Genomic DNA, 15,858 nt, shown 5'->3' with positions numbered 1-15,858 from the left:
TCCCATTCCTGAATATTCAGCATATCTCCCATGAAGATTTCTTTCCTTGTCAAAACCAGATGATGGCCTTCCAGCCACAAAAATCAATTCATTAGTATTAAATTGCATCCAGCTGTTACGCACTTCATTGATTATAAAAAGGTCTATGACTGTGTTAGTCACATTAAACTATGGAGTGTGCTTAGAAAAATGGGCATCCAAGAACATTTCATTGTCCTCGTAAGAAACCCATACACATGTCAAAAAGCCAAACAGACAAACCATGCCAAAAGACTGACCCCAGGTTGGTAAAAGAGTGAGACAACTTGTATATTCTTCCTTTTGTTATTCAGCTTATATGCTGAATATCTCTTAGGGGAAACTAGGCAGGAAGAAAATGAGTGTGGTTTCAAAACTGGATGAAAAAGCATCAATAACCTGTACTATGCTGATACTATTCTAATAATAAAACACACACACAAATGCAAGGTCTATTAATAACAGTCAAGAAGCATAGTAAAAATGGGACTAAAATTAAATTTAAAGAAGACTAATGATAGGAGATAGAACAAACAGACTTAGACTTGAAGATATCAAAGTAATGGATAACACCTGCCTTTCAAAGGTTAACCATTCATAATAAAAGAACAAGCAGTCAAAAATATCCTGCAAACTAGCACTTGGTAGAGCCACCACAAAAGTCTGCTCATCTTTTTTTTTTTTTTTTTTTGCTGTTCTCCTTGATTGGTATGGCTACAAATAACTGCTCCTTGAATTCTGGAGTTGCTGCCAATAGCAGTGTGTCTAGGATTTTATGCTAGGTTCTCAACTACTTAGAGATACTGGTTGGCTAGTGTAGTCGTAGAGAGGAGAAGCCAACAGTTATGGCCAATCACAATACTGTATGTGCCATGCCTTTAGCTTGGCTTAGCCTGCCTCTGCAGTACAGAAAAAATATGTTTTCATTGATGTCTTTATAGATATATCCATGTACAATTTAAAATTTAAAGTTGGGCTAAGCCATAAGTTTAAAGGTCAAATGTCATTTGAGAACTATCCCTGTGTATGAGAGTAAAAACTAATGCCAGCTAGTTTTGTAATAGTTTTGTAATTTTAGAAGTCATTTCTTTTGTTTTGCTGAAGATTGGAAACACTAGCAACAGCACTCAGTGGATTCATTCAAGAGAACTGAATTATTCTCCCTTGCTTTTTGAAATTTAGCTTCAAAAACAAAGCCTTTGTGGTTGTAATCCTACCACAATGGCTTTGTGGTTATAGTACTAAACCTGGGGAAGAAAAGACTCCTGATTGTTGGGTGAAAATTGAAAGTTACTTGGGATCATGAGGCATATTTATTACATTTTTGTTGGCTAACATGAGTTAGTTTTGGCTAATAAAGCCAAATAAGATTTCTGGAGTCCAGATAAACTGTAAGAGCCTTAAATTAAAAAATAAATATAATTCTTCAGGGAGGTAGGAAAAGGAATGACAATGACAGAATCAAATGTTATTTCTGCTATTCATGATAATTTGCAATTATAAAAAAGCATTAGACATTTGCTTTTCAATTTTTCACACCAGATACTTTAAAGCTATGTTCAACTCTGACAAAATTGGATCACAACATTTTAGAGCTGTATCAGCATTAAGTTTAATTTAAAGTAGTTAAATCTGGCATTAACATTACTGCAAATGTCTTTTTTAGGTTATAAAGATTCTTGTATCTCATAAACATTAGGAAAGCTTTCTCTAATCAGCATTTCTTCTTTTGCAGCAATATCAACTTTGCTAATTTAGAGCTGCTATAACAAAAAAAATGTAGCAAGTTAAACAATTGTTATCTGTCCTTTTCCTCTTCTAGTTTTCAGACATTAAGACTTAAATAGTCAAGGCTAACAATGTTTTAAAGTTATTATTTATTTGTGAATGTCTAATAGGCATGATAGAAGCATTATCAATTGCAAAAATAGTTGCAAAAATAGTTGAACTTTTAAACCTCCAATCTCTGGAGACCACTAAAAAGAAAAATTGGAATTTTTAAAAACATCACTGGCATACAATGGCCAGTTATGCATGCATTTGTTTATTATTATTATTATTACTATTACTATTATTTAATGACTACTTTTATTTGTATCTTATGGTCCGTTAATCTTACAGCATTTAAGGTGGCTAGGTGAAAAATAGCAGCAGAGCAATAGGTAGTAAAATCAACAACCTTTTGAAAGGCCTCGCTAAATGAAACTGAACAGTAGGTAAATAATGATATTCATTTGTTAAGATAATCATTGCAAGGCAGAGTTCACATGACAGTAAACGATAAGTAACTTCACAAAAAAACAGAGTTTCTGTCAGAACAACAATGTGCCCAAAACCCATATTTGAACCTAAAATAATAGAAACCACTTACTTCTAAATTATTTTTCACAAACACCTTAGATCCTAGACAACAAATACATATAATACATAACCAACATGGTCACAAGCAAATATCCTGCCTTATCCCCTCAGAATTAGCCTGTAAATTCCTCACAATAACATCTTAAACCACAAAACCACCACTTCCTATTCCAGGTCATTCCTACTCAAGTGCACAACTGCACTGAATCTCTCAGCCACACATATTGCCTGCAGAACTGCCACAGCATCCAAGTTATCAAGCAGATGTTATCTTTGTTTTGAGCTTTAAGAATGGGCATTTGTTCATTAATTATTGTACTTCTATGTTGCTCTATTTGAAATCAGCTCCAAGCATTGAAACTAAGCAGCATCCTAGCCACTATCTTCATTCTATAGATCAGTGTTTCTCAACCTTGACAACTTTCAGATCTGTGGACTTCACAACTCCCAGAATTCCCCAATTAGCCTTGCTAGCAGCAACATGTAAGTATGATAATTAATGAAAAAAGCTAAAAAAAAGATGACACCTGCTTGAGAACTTGGATGTTAGGGTAGTTCTAAAGCAGGGGTATCAAATTGGTGGCCCGTGGGCCAGATGTGTCATGCACAGTCCATGCCCACCCCAGCAAGGGGGAAAATGTCACAATATGTCACATGACAGCAATATGACACCACAAGTTTGACATCCATGTTCTAGAGGCAATATTGTGAGTGACTGAGAAATTCAGTTGTACCCTAGATCAATCTAGAACATGGGTGTCAAACTCATGGCGTCATATTGCCATCACGTTTCACGATGTTTTTCCCACAAGCTGAGGTGGCCATGTCCTGCACATGATGTATCCAGCCCATGGGCCACCAGTTTGAAATCCCTGATCTAGACTGTTCTAGGGCTAATACTGAGTTGCACTAAGGTGGCTGCAACTCAGTGTTGAGTTTAAAACACAACATCCTGGTTTTGCCAGTTAATAAAAATATTTTAAAATGCTTTTTCAAGTCACTCATAGGAGGGTTCACAGATCAAAAGAAAAGGTATGATAATACTTTTTGTGTCCAATTATGACCCTTTGTTCAACTAAGGAAGGTAAAGTACAAAAGTGTTCCAATAATGTTATATTCATGGACACCGATACTTTAATAAGTACATTTTTTCAATCTGCACATTCTTTAAATTCATATTTTACACTTTAGCATCCCATAAATCTGGGATTAAACACAGTGCTTAGTAAGAATGTTTGGCTTTGCCATTGCATCTGGTAAATTATGGTTTCACATGATGCATAAATCCATGTAACATGGTTTGCAGCACTTGCAATTAAGTACCCTTTTTGTGGGTTGAAGCGCTAATCACAGTTGGGCAGGCAGATATAAAATTATGCATTGCAACATTCAAACATGAGCAAAAAAACAATCTCTTTAAACATTTAATTGAATAATTCAAGTCCTCCGTGGTTTTTTTATATATTGGTTAATAACAATATGCTTCTAAAAGAGCTTCTAAGTTGCTAGCAGAATGCCAAAAGGAAGAGAACTGGCATTATTATGTTCTGATGCTGAAGTGTTGGGCTTGTTTGTTCAGTTCGGTGACAGTTATAATAATTGTAAGTTTACCTTCATGGTTCATGTGCAAATTGTTTCTACACTTCCGCCACTTTTCCTTTGTATCTATTCCATCTGTTTCTGTCAATTGCAATTCAACTGCTCAAACAAATGAAAAGAAATGAAGGCTTCTGAAGTAGCAGTGAAATCTCAGGACAGACAGAAAATAGTAATAGGACTATTTTAAGTCCCATAAAGAACAAGAGTCATTAAGACAAACAAAAAGCTCTTGCCAGATTGCTAATCCTCGCAATGATCACTTCTTCATGATTCATACTTATTTAATTTCACTGTCCCAAATGGGAGGACGGCAAGAAAAATGAAAGAATTACTGGTTTTACTTTAAAACTGCTTTCTTACATTAGCTGAGTAAAGTGAGTCATGCAGTTCCCTAAAAAAATACTGTGTTCTTCTATAGAAGAGACTACATGACCTACAGTGTTCACAACCAATCAATGCAGTAACACTAATGATGGATAGTAGGAAGAAAATATGTATATGAGAAAAGACAGAAAAATGAATTTTGCAGTGATTGTTTAATCCTTCTTTAATAATGTTATAAAACTTACCTTGGAGAAGGAGTGCCATGTTAGTTTATGGTAGCACTTTTTCTGACTAACAATTTTATTAAACGTCTCATGGAGTCTTACACCTTTTAATAAAATTTCTTTGTTAGAAAATGTGCTCTCAGGCTCCTGATTTTTATACTACTTAGCTGTGAGCTATAGTTTGCACTGCATGATTTGATGATGCAGTCAAAATAGAGAATTTTTTTAATGCAAGCCACAAAAGTATCTTTTCTTCAAAATCTCCAGACACCTATATTTGTTAATGATACTTACTGTATATTGGCTTAGCAATACCTACCAGTCTCCGTGACTAGGAATTCCTCCCTTTCAAGCATACAGGGGTCCTCCATCAACACCAGAACATATTTTATCTTAGTCTCTACTTCTCTGCTCATCATCATTCATCACTATGACAATAAACTCCATACTCTAATTGTCCCTGTGATAATAATGGATAACCTCCATTCTTGCCAAAGTTATATAATTCACTCTCAATCATTCAATTTGGGCACCCCTTAACTGGATAATTTATTGGAACTGGACATTTTCTGTTTAACTGAATTAGTCTTGATAGCTGCATAGCACAGTTTAGGGGCTGTTTGACAGGAAGGAATCCAAAGGGTTGGTAAATAAGTGGAAGACTGTTGGTCTTTGGATCAGTGCTTTCATTGCAGCTGTTTTTGGACTTGGGTCCTTTACTTTATTTCTCTTCCTATTACCTTTTTTTCAGATACCATTTCCCGCTTGGCCAATGGAGAAGGAGTTAGTGATATATTCTTGCAGCATTCCCTTGCTTCAAGAGCTTAAGTAAATTCCAAACTGAATTGTTGACATAATTAGTGTAATTTTTGTTAAGGAAAATCCATTAGGTTGGTTAGCTCAGGGCCCTGGAGTCGGGAAAAAAAGGGGTTGGGGTGTGTGGGACAGGCAATGAAGAGGGGGAGGCGCTGCGGGGCCCCCCGGGAGTGCGGTGGGCCGCCGTCCCCCCCGCCCGCCGCGCGCGCCGCCTTGGTGGAGCGCCGCTTCGCCTTTTCAGGGCAGGCAGGCAGGCAGCGGGACGGGGAACGCGGCGGGCGGGGGGGGTGGGAAGGGGGGGCGACAGGAAAGACCCCACCGGTGGGGGGGAGAGGCGGAGGGGCGCACCTGAGGGGGAGGGGGCGAGGGTGGGGCGGGGGGGGCGTGACGGGGGGACAGAACAACACGTGCGGGAGGCAAGAAACAACCCCGGCCTGAAAGGTTGTGGAACGGCCTGGCAAAAAGGGGGGGGGTTGCTGAATCAAATATGTTGTTGGAACACAACATGTGACTATGCCAGTTTCTTATTGCCTTATACTCAAGTTTTTCAAGCTTTTTCAACACAAATAACACTGGTTTTAAATGCTAAAAGTGCTATGTTACATTTTAGTCTGAAATTCTTAGTACCAGATAAGGGTTTTCAAAGACAGCTAAACTAAAGAACATTTCTAAAGTCAGATCACTTAAAATGGACGTTGGTAGAAGTTACTGTGAACGCCCTTTCTATCTATGCTGCGAGAGCGCCCAGGATGGGTTGACTCCTTCCTATGACATCATAGGACATTGTTTTGCCTGACTTCTGTCCTCTTCCGCACCATGACTTAGAGCGGCAGTGACACACGCTAGACGTAAGAAGGGCTCTTAGAATATACATTAAGCGCACTTCCTCCTTCAGGAAGTCGGAAGCCATGTTTGTTTCCTTTTTCCCTTCTCACTTGGGCACAAGGCCACTTCTCCTACTATTAGCAGGTGGGTCAGGTCTTGCATTGAGCAGGCCTACAAAGCTGCAGCCCTTCCGGGTCCCCGAGGTCTGACGGCGCATTCTACCAGAAGCGCGGCCACTTCTGCTGCCTGGGCGACCCAAGCATCCTTGGAGGAGATTTGTCGTGCGGCCACGTGGACATCCCCGTCTCCTTTCATCAGACACTACCGTCTGGATGCTTTTGCCTTGGCGACTGCAGCCTTCGGCAGACAGGTGCTTCAACGAGTAGTTCTACAGTCAGTGTGATGAGCCGGACGAGGACCCGCCCGTGGACATGCAACCTTTGGTATGTCCCATCCTGGGCTCTTGATGCAGCATGGAGGAGAATGGGCGTTGGTAGAAGTTACCGTGAACGCCCTTTCTATCTATGCTGCGAGAGAGCCCAGCCCCTCCCTTGATTCGTCCGGAGAGGGTAAGACATATTTCTGTATTTATTTTGGGCTTTCAGAGACACTTTTCAGTCTGTCAAGTATCTTCGCCAAAGCTGGGGTCTCTCCCGGGGGCTGGCTTTTATATCTTAGTACAGACTCAGCTATGACATCATAGGAAGGAGTCAACCCATTCCGGGCTCTCGATGCAGCATGGAGGAGAAGGGAAGAAGTATTACCTCTTTTTATTCTATCTACAAATTAAAGCACTTTATTGCTAAAGTGCTTACCTGAACTAGTTCACACGATCATAATTAGAATTAGAGACAGAATTATGTGATACATAATGTAATTGCTCGGTAAAATTATAATCATAATTATAATCCTTAAAGGGATAGATAACCAGCATCCCTAACTTGTAACTCTGTCAAACTCACGTCACGTTGCCATCAGCTGGGGTGGGCGTGGTCTGCACGTGACTTATCTGGCCCACAGGCCGCTAATTTGACATCCCTACTCTAGAACCTCCTACTGCAATTTCTAATCAATTTTAACTTGAGAGTAAAGGAAATAGATGTGATAAGCTTCATAATACTTCCACACACAAAAAACACCTCCCCATCCTTGCAAAATTATTAAATAGATAAAGAAGTCCCATTTGCTTCTCCTTGCGTGATAACAATTACATCCCCATCTTGCCCACTTTAGACCTTAAATGATAGAAAAAGGCCATTAAAAAGGCTGTTCATGATTTGCCCATTGGTTTAAACATGATTTCCTTTCATTTGAAACAATTGTTTGTAGTCTATCTTGTCCTGCAGCTTTTACATCTTGCCTTATCAAATTAGAGTGGGACTGGAGGGTTAATAACATTTCAAACTGCGAAGAGAAAAACAGTAAAGAATTTCAACTTTATAATGTTTATTTAATATTATGGGCACTTAATGAATCCTCAAAGTGTATGTTTGTTTTATTGGATATATAACAGCCATCCAATTCATAAAGCAACTCTGATTAACTAATCTAATAAAAACATCAATATATTAACAAATAATGCAGTATCATAAAAATGAAAAAAAAGAAAAGAAAATGAAAAAGATAGCCACTAAGGAAAACTCAATAATGGTATATACACTGCTCAAAAAAATAAAGAGAACACTTAAACAACACAATGTAACTCCAAGTCAATCACACTTCTGTGAAATCAAACTGTCCACTTAGGGCAACACTGATTGACAATTAATTTCACATGCTGTTGTGCAAATGGAATAGACAACAGGTGGAAAGCATAGGCAGTTAGCAAGACATCCCCAATAAAGGAGTGATTCTGCAGGTGGTGAGCACAGACCACTGCTCAGTTCCTATACTTTCTGGCTGATGGTTTGGTCACTTTTGAATGCTGGCGGTGCTTTCACTCTAGTGGTAGCATGAGACGGAGTCTACAACCCACACAAGTGGCTCAGGTAGTGCTGCTCATCCAGGATGGCACATAAATGCGAGCTGTGGCAAGGTTTGCTGTGTCTGTCAGCATAGTGTCCAGAGCATGGAGGCGCTACCAGGAGACAGGCCAGTACATCAGGAGACGTGGAGGAGGCTGTAGGAGGGCAACAACCCAGCATCAGGACCGCTACCTCCGCCTTTGTGCAAGGAGAGACAGGAGGAGAACTGCCAGAGCCCTGCAAAATGACCTCCAGCAGGCCACAAATGTGCATGTGGCTGCTCAAATGGTTAGAAACAGACTCCATGAGGGTGGTATGAGGGCCCGACGTCCACAGGTGGGGGTTGTGCTTACAGCCCAACACCGTGCAGGACATTTTGCATTTGCCAGAGAACACCAAGATTGGCACATTCGCCACTGGTGCCTTTTGCTCTTCACAGATGAAAGCAGGTTCACACTGAGCACATGTGACAGACGTGACAGGGTCTGGAGACGCTGTGGAGAACGTTCTGCTGCCTGCAACATCCTCCAGCATGACCAGTTTGGCAGAGGGTCAGTAATGGTGTAGGGTGGCACTTCTTTAGGGGGCCATACAGCCCTCCATGTGCTCGCCAGAGATAGCCTGACTGCCATTAGGTACAGAGATGAGATCCTCTGACCCCTTGTGAGACCATATGCTGGTGCGGTTGGCCCTGGGTTCCTCCTAATGCAAGACAATGCTAGACCTCATGTGGCTGGAGTGTGTCAGCAGTTCCTGCAAGATGAAGGCATTGATGCTATGGACTGGCCCGCCCGTTCCCCAGGCCTGAATCCAATTGAGCACATCTGGGACATCATGTCTCGCTCCATCCACCAATGCCACGTTGCACCACAGACTGTCCAGGAGTTGGGGGATGCTTTAGTCCAGGTGTGGGAGGAGATCCCTCAGGAGACCATCCGCCACCTCATCAGGAGCATGCCCAGGCATTGTAGGGAGGTCATACAGGTACGTGGAGGCCACACACACTACTGAGCCTCATTTTGACTTGTTTTAAGGACATTACATCAAAGTTGGATCAGCCTGTAGTGTTTTTTTCCACTTTAATTTTGAGTGTAATCCAGACCTCCATGGGTTGCTAAATTTGATTTCCATTGATAATTTTTGTGTGATTTTGTTGTCAGCACATTCAACTATGTAACGAACAAAGTATTTAATAAGAATATTTCATTCATTCAGATCTAGAATGTCTTATTTTTGTGTTCCCTTTATTTTTTTGAGTAGTGTATTATGAACTTAATTATTAAGAAGCAGTTTTATTGGATTTACGTCTGAGCTTTTTCATACCGAACTCTCAGCTATGGTTGAGACATTTGGTTTTTAATTTGATGTTAATTATTCTTAAAAACACTTCACACTGTCACAATGAAATTAGCTTTAAAAATGAACAACCATCAGCTCAGATTTTTTTAACGCGGAAGTAGGAACCTGCTGTTGTGCAGATATTCCTGAATGATAACCAGAAAACGCTGTAGGAAGAAATTCTGAAAGTTTTCAACAACTCTGGAGAGCCACAGATTTTCCTATTTTCAATTATTATTAGTCTCTTTAGTTCAGTAAAATTATAATTATTGTTTAATAACTGTGTCTCTACTGCCTGTTCATCTAATATGTAAAATTAATAGTGCTCATTTAATTTGGTAATATGTTTATCAAATCACACATTATGCAAAACACACTCTATATAAGCTCTAGATTTACCCAGAAGTAACCTTTATATTTAGCTTTATTCTGTTAGGCTGAAATCTCAGTAAAAGAACTAAGCAATGTGAGTCTTACTCTTGAATAAATATACAGAAACTTTTTTTCATTTAGAGGCTCTTCTAACCATAAACTAAAATGAAGAAGTATGAATAAGAAATAGAAATGTAATATTGGATGGTTTTGTTTGTTTCTTTAAAAATGTTATACGGCCTTCAAATTGAACAATATGACTCTGGATGACTTACACAAGACAAGCAAAATAAAACAGTTAGAAGTAATCAATAATATGTGATCTGGCTCAGACTCTTACCTCCTTCCTGCACATCATGATCCTAACTCTTTGGGACATAACCATAGTTTAAATCCTTTTTAAAGATCAATAGGGTCAGAACCAGCTATTTCCTATTACTGCTAATAACTATTTGAAATAGAATAGAACCAAATCAAGTCAATGTCCAGGCCATAGACTATTTTAATATGTGTTGTATTAAATTTTAAAATCATGGAGAGGACCATACTATCTATTCTCTATTCCATACAGCAAATTCCAAATTAAAGTATACCCAAGAGATGACTATTAACATCTGTCTGGTAACAGGCAGAGGATTAGAAATCCATTACCCATCATATTAATTCAATCATCTGACTTACTACAAAGACATTTATCCTAATACTTACTGCACAATCTGCTGTCCTCTAACTTAGTACCATTAAATTAAGTCTTGCCATTCTAAAGTAGTAGAAAAAATAATGGTCTCTTTGCTATGGCAGTCCTTTGAAGAGTGCTGTCATATATCTTTTTGGCCAACCAATTATCTTGTGGCTAAATGTATCCAATTCTGTCAAATGTTTATAGTCCTTGTTTTCAGGATGGTTACTCATCTTTTGAATCTATTCGAATTTATTTTGAATCACATGGCCCAGAATGTCTCAGAAAAGCTTTATTATATAATATGAGTTATAAACCTTTAATAAAACCTATAATGTAATTTTTTCATATATGAAGAATACTTAAATCACTACCATAAAGAACAAATAAAAAGAAAATGATCTGTAGCAATGTATGAAAATACTACCGATATTACTCTTCACTGTTTTACAATAACTAAATTACAGTGAATCCTGCATCTTCTGAAACTGCATTTCAAAGATGAATCAAATTACTTTATTTGGAAATAGGCAACACTGTACAGTCAGTACAGTCACATTCAGAGCTAGTTATTTCCTGCTGGATCATACTAAAGCTGTACTTAGCGTGAGCACAAGAATAGTTCTCATTTTAGAGAACTAAGAATACACAAAAATGCAGGCCTGATGCAAACTAAGCCCCACAATGCCCTTAAGGCTACCTTTGTCTCATTTTGGAACAACAGTAGCAAGGAACTGGGCCTATACACACGTCATATGGGCTTAGACAGATATCCATAAATCAGCTTTTGGATATCATGACCAGAGATTATATGACATAATTCAAACCAGCTAGAAAGCATCTTGTTGGACAAAGCTGCACTAAAATTAGTCCTCCGATATTCTTCATTATTCTTTCTCCTGTCCAAATATACAAACTACGTATCTATAGAGATATTAATATAAATATAGAGAGTGATACAGACATATTCAGAGACATACAACAATATATCCTATGAGCTACAGTTCCCATAGGATGGCTTTGCAAGCTGCACAATTTCCCAGATAGTTTTGAAAATATGTAGAGAAAATATTTCCCCCCCTGAAAATCTTAACAAAGAGCATATACCTCCCAATGAAAGCCCAGAACTTTCAGATCCTGCTTCCCTTTCTTTGTATGATAGCATCTTCTCAATGTATGCTATTTAACAATAAAAATTTAGAGTTCTATATTAAATATAGAGTCCTATATAGAAAACAGTATCTGTTTATCTGCATTCCAGATAAGAAAATCCAGAAACTCATTAATAACCTTTACAGGTAATCCTCGACTTACAACCAGGGTAACTCTGGGCCACTTACAATCATAAAAAATAAAAATTGTACAAAGATAAAACCATAAATAAAATACTACACTGTTGTGGTTGGCCGGCAGCAGGTGCGGACGGCTGAGGAGAGTGAGGACTCACATGAGGGGCCAGGACCATTAGGGAGTGGCCTTCAGAGATTGTGAGGGCTGGCAGCAGTGATGAGGAGGTTCCCGAGGAGCCTGTGCCAAGTGTGCATGCATATAGGATTGCTCGTAGGAAAGAGCAGTTACAACAGCACGGGCAACTCAGGAGTAAGGCTGCAAGGTAAAGAACCCTCCTTCAAGAAGATAAAAGCCAGCTGTGAAACGAACGTACTTTGCAGAAGGCAAAGACGTTTTGAAACTCCAGCCTCGTGGACATTCCAGTATCCTGAGTTTGTATTTGAAGATTCTTATTTTGCAAATTATTTCTTGTCTGTTATCTTTTGGCAAGTCATGCACAGTTTGGCAAGACTTCTACTTATCACAGCTAATTATTTTGTAAAAGCATTACAAGGTTTCTGTTCCTTTTGGATTGTGTTTGATTTGTTGGAAAAGGGTGTGGGTCAGAACATACACATAGCCAAATATAGCAGCCCAATTAAGAGTAGGGAGGGAACAGAATGGGAGGAGAGATGGTATCTGATGTGATGCTCCCCCATTGAAACCCACAAGCCAACTGGCAGAGCCAGTTCTTTAGGCTCTTATAGAAGATTGGGAGGATTGGGCCAACTTCACTCAGTGGGCAAGATGTTACAACAGCACTGAAAAAGGTGACTTATGACTGATTGTCACACTTACAACTATTGCAGCATCCCCATGGTCACATGATCAAAATTTGTACACTTGGAAACTGGCATGTATTTGGGACAGTTGCACTATCTCAGGGTCATGTGACCACCATTTGTAACCGTCACAGCCAGCTTCTGACAAACTAAATCTGTGAGGGAAGCCAGATTCGCTTAACGACCATCTTATTCATTTAACAATTCCAGTGATTCTTTTAACTGTGGCAAAAAGGTGGTAAAGTGGGGGGAAACTCACTTAATGACTGCCCTGCTTAGCAATGGAATTAGCAATCAATTTTGACTTGATTGTGGTCTTAAGTCAGGGAGTACCTGTATACTTTCCAACCCAATAGATAATGTGAAAGAATAAAGAGGCTGGGACTTTAGCTATTGGCATGACAATTGTTTTCTAACAAAATAGAATGGAACCAAATTTAGAATGGGGGAAGAAGCACCAAAATAATGATTAAATTTGAAAATGGGCAGAATCCTGAAGGTTGCAGAGGAAAATAATATCCTTGCATTCTAATGTATTCATGGAGCAGTATTTCTTTGACAACTTTAAGATATGTGGACTTCAATTCTCAAAATGTTGGCTGGGGAATTCTGGGAATTGAAGTCCACACATCTTAAAATTGTTAAGGTTGAGAAATCTGCTCTAGAGGTGGAGAAGTTGGTAACAGCTCAGAATGTTGCCAAGCCTTCATTCTAAGCCTCCATCCTTCCAGGTGCATGACCTTATAGAACTATTAAGGGATTAAAAAGAATTCAGGAAACCATGTTCTGTGTGCTTTCCATAGCTTTTTAAAAACCCAATTCTATAGGTTTTTTATGCATGACTAATCTGATGCCCTGAGTCATGCCCGCTTTGATTCCAGTACTAGATCATATTCACTCCAATAATAAGCCTCTTTGGGTACATCTATTTGAACCAATTCAGGGTTTTTCCTGTTTGCAAATGAATATTTATGAATGGTTATATAACATCCCACATACAAAAATGTCCAGATCAAACACAGACATGTTTCTATTTCAAACAGGTCATTATTATATTTTTTTTTTAATTAGTCCTCTGTAATAATTTATTGACCCTGTGTATTTATTTTGAAGAAAATGTCTATTACTTAAAATAATTATGATTTTAAAAACAGTTTTCCCAGTGTGGTTGAGAAGCTTTGAGACTACAGTGAAGCAGCTTTCAGCTATGAAACCACAAAAGAAATACTGCAGACCATTAAATTAATCTTCCAGCATATTTTCAGAATAAAACCATGATATTTAATGCTATGAATACCTTTTATTATCCAATACAATATTAGGCCATTAGCAATCTATACTTAGTAAAGTTCAGCACATATATTTTACCTGATTAACAAGTACTATTACTTATTCAATTATTATGCTGGCCAGCTTCAGTAGAAAAGTATGAATGCTTTTCAAAGAGGGCACTGTATCATGGAAGTTCACCTAACAACTTTCCCCCAAAATGTGGCCACAAAATTGGTCTAAAGGTATGCAGGGCAATGTTTCCTTGTAAGGTTAGGGGGAGAGATAAGGAGCTTCTAGCATGACACATCAAGTGTCATCTCTAACTTTCCTTCCAGAGCAATCAGTTGTAGTTCTTCTCTGAAAGAGAGCATGCATGTAGTTGGAAGGTATGTGTATCTTTTTTCCCTTAGTTGATTTTTGTCTGAGATTTTTAGTAAAATTAGGTATGCACCAAGAAATCGACTCTGCTTCCTGAATCCCTGTACAAGATTCTCCAGAACTAAGGAAACAGCTTGTTCTACCTCTTGTTCTTCCAGTGCTGACAGATTCTTTTCCAAATCTCTTAATAATAAAGGGAGCAAGCAAGCAAGACGGGGAGACTTCAAAATTATCAATCTGTTCTTTCTTTTCCTATGCGTACCCAAACGAACTGAAATGCAGCTGATGTGTTGTTACTGCTGCTGTTTTTTGTTTTTTTAAAAAAAACAACGCAGTCACAAAGGACCGACACGAGGAGCATCCTGCCTCATCGGAAAGCAATTCAGGCTCATTCTTGAGTTTTAGGCTTTAATCAAACGTTTCAGCGCGAGAGTTACGAGACCACAGCTTACCTCCGCGACTTCACCGCTTCAATACAGGCGCATTTCCCCGGGCAAAGGTACCGAGGCAAATAAATAAATAAAATAAAATAAAAATACCACGCAGTCGGAAGATCAAAGAGGATGGCAAGGCTTTACTCCCTCTTCGTTCACCCCCTTCTTTTCTCCTCCTCCTCCCAGAGAGGAGACAGCTCACAAAAACGGTCGCCTTGGAAAGAGCAGCTGCAGGGTAAGGGGAAGAGGCTCTAGTAGGCACGGAGTAAACCCTCCCCCCGCCCGGCACCAGCTTTGGAAACCACGAAGCTTGAGACACCCGCACCCCGCTTGCCCTTCTGTCTCCCACTGAAAACCGCGGCCGCGACCGACTCCGGTACCCGCGCAGCCCCTTCCCGGCTCCCACGTCTCCGCCAAGGAGAGCCTTCCCCCGATTCCAGGGATGGGGAGGCGGGGGAATCCGCCTGCCGCCTCGGCCCCTTCGCCAACCCAGACTCCGGCGCCCGTCTCGGCAGACTTGAGCTCCCAGCGAAACTGCCACAGGAAGAAACTTGAACAGGGATCCAGAAGCGACGGCGGGGCAAAAGACGGAGGAAGATCTTCGATCCCGGCAGCAGAAGCAACAGCTTGCCGCCCCTCTTCCTTCAAAGTCGCCCCTGGGCGTCCTCCGAGGGAAAAGGGGCAAAGCAAACTCCCGGCTTTTTTTTTTTTTTGGTCTTTTCTTTTCTTTTCTGTTATTTGACTTTTTTTTTTCTTTTTTTACCTGGCGGTTCCTCCCTTCCAGCCGAGGCGTCACGGCTAGCCGTGCCTGCCCAGTCCGTTGCACACGCAGCGTCCGTAGCCGGAGCTATTTATAGTCCGCAGCTTCCTTCCAGCAGACTCCGGCTAAGCACGGGGCAGGGAAAAAAAAAAAAAAAGTGGCCGGAAAAGCGGGGCGGGAAATGGCGGGACTCCGCCGAAGCGAGCGAGCGAGCGAGTGGCTCCTCCGAGCGCCAGAGCCGCCGCCGCCGCCGCACGCGCCGCGAGGATAAGTTACCTTACCTGCCCCGCAGCTGCAGCTGCCGCTCGCTCGAGCCACAGGGGCGCAAAGCAAGGCGCGCGCTCTTCCCCTCGGCGCCGCCCCCGCCCTCCCAAGTCTCCACC

At 40.3% G+C, this 15,858-nt stretch overlaps 1 protein-coding gene across 14 annotated transcripts in view; it reads right to left on the bottom strand.

The window, feature by feature from the left end:
• INPP4B (inositol polyphosphate-4-phosphatase type II B) overlaps positions 1 to 15,854 on the bottom strand; it is a 197,363-nt gene extending 181,509 nt beyond the window's left edge. For 8 of the 14 annotated variants that reach the window (XR_015749219.1, XM_087963100.1, XM_087963102.1 and 5 more), the window contains exon 1: positions 15,479 to 15,846. The gene's annotated coding sequence lies outside the window, so the exon portion shown is untranslated. Of the gene's footprint in view, positions 1 to 14,733; positions 14,967 to 15,478 lie in introns of those variants that run through there. The other 6 variants (XM_087963096.1, XM_087963097.1, XM_087963091.1 and 3 more) reach the window with 3 other exon arrangements.
• Positions 15,855 to 15,858: the final 4 nt, after the last annotated feature.

The sequence above is a fragment of the Notechis scutatus genome, chromosome 4 (assembly GCF_049901735.1).
Source record: "Notechis scutatus isolate UNSWTSFEM ecotype Mainland chromosome 4, rNotScu1.2, whole genome shotgun sequence".
NCBI classification, from domain to species: Eukaryota; Metazoa; Chordata; class Lepidosauria; order Squamata; family Elapidae; genus Notechis; species Notechis scutatus.
The sequence above is the reverse complement of the archived record's forward strand: the minus strand, read 5'-3'. Positions and strand labels throughout refer to the sequence as shown.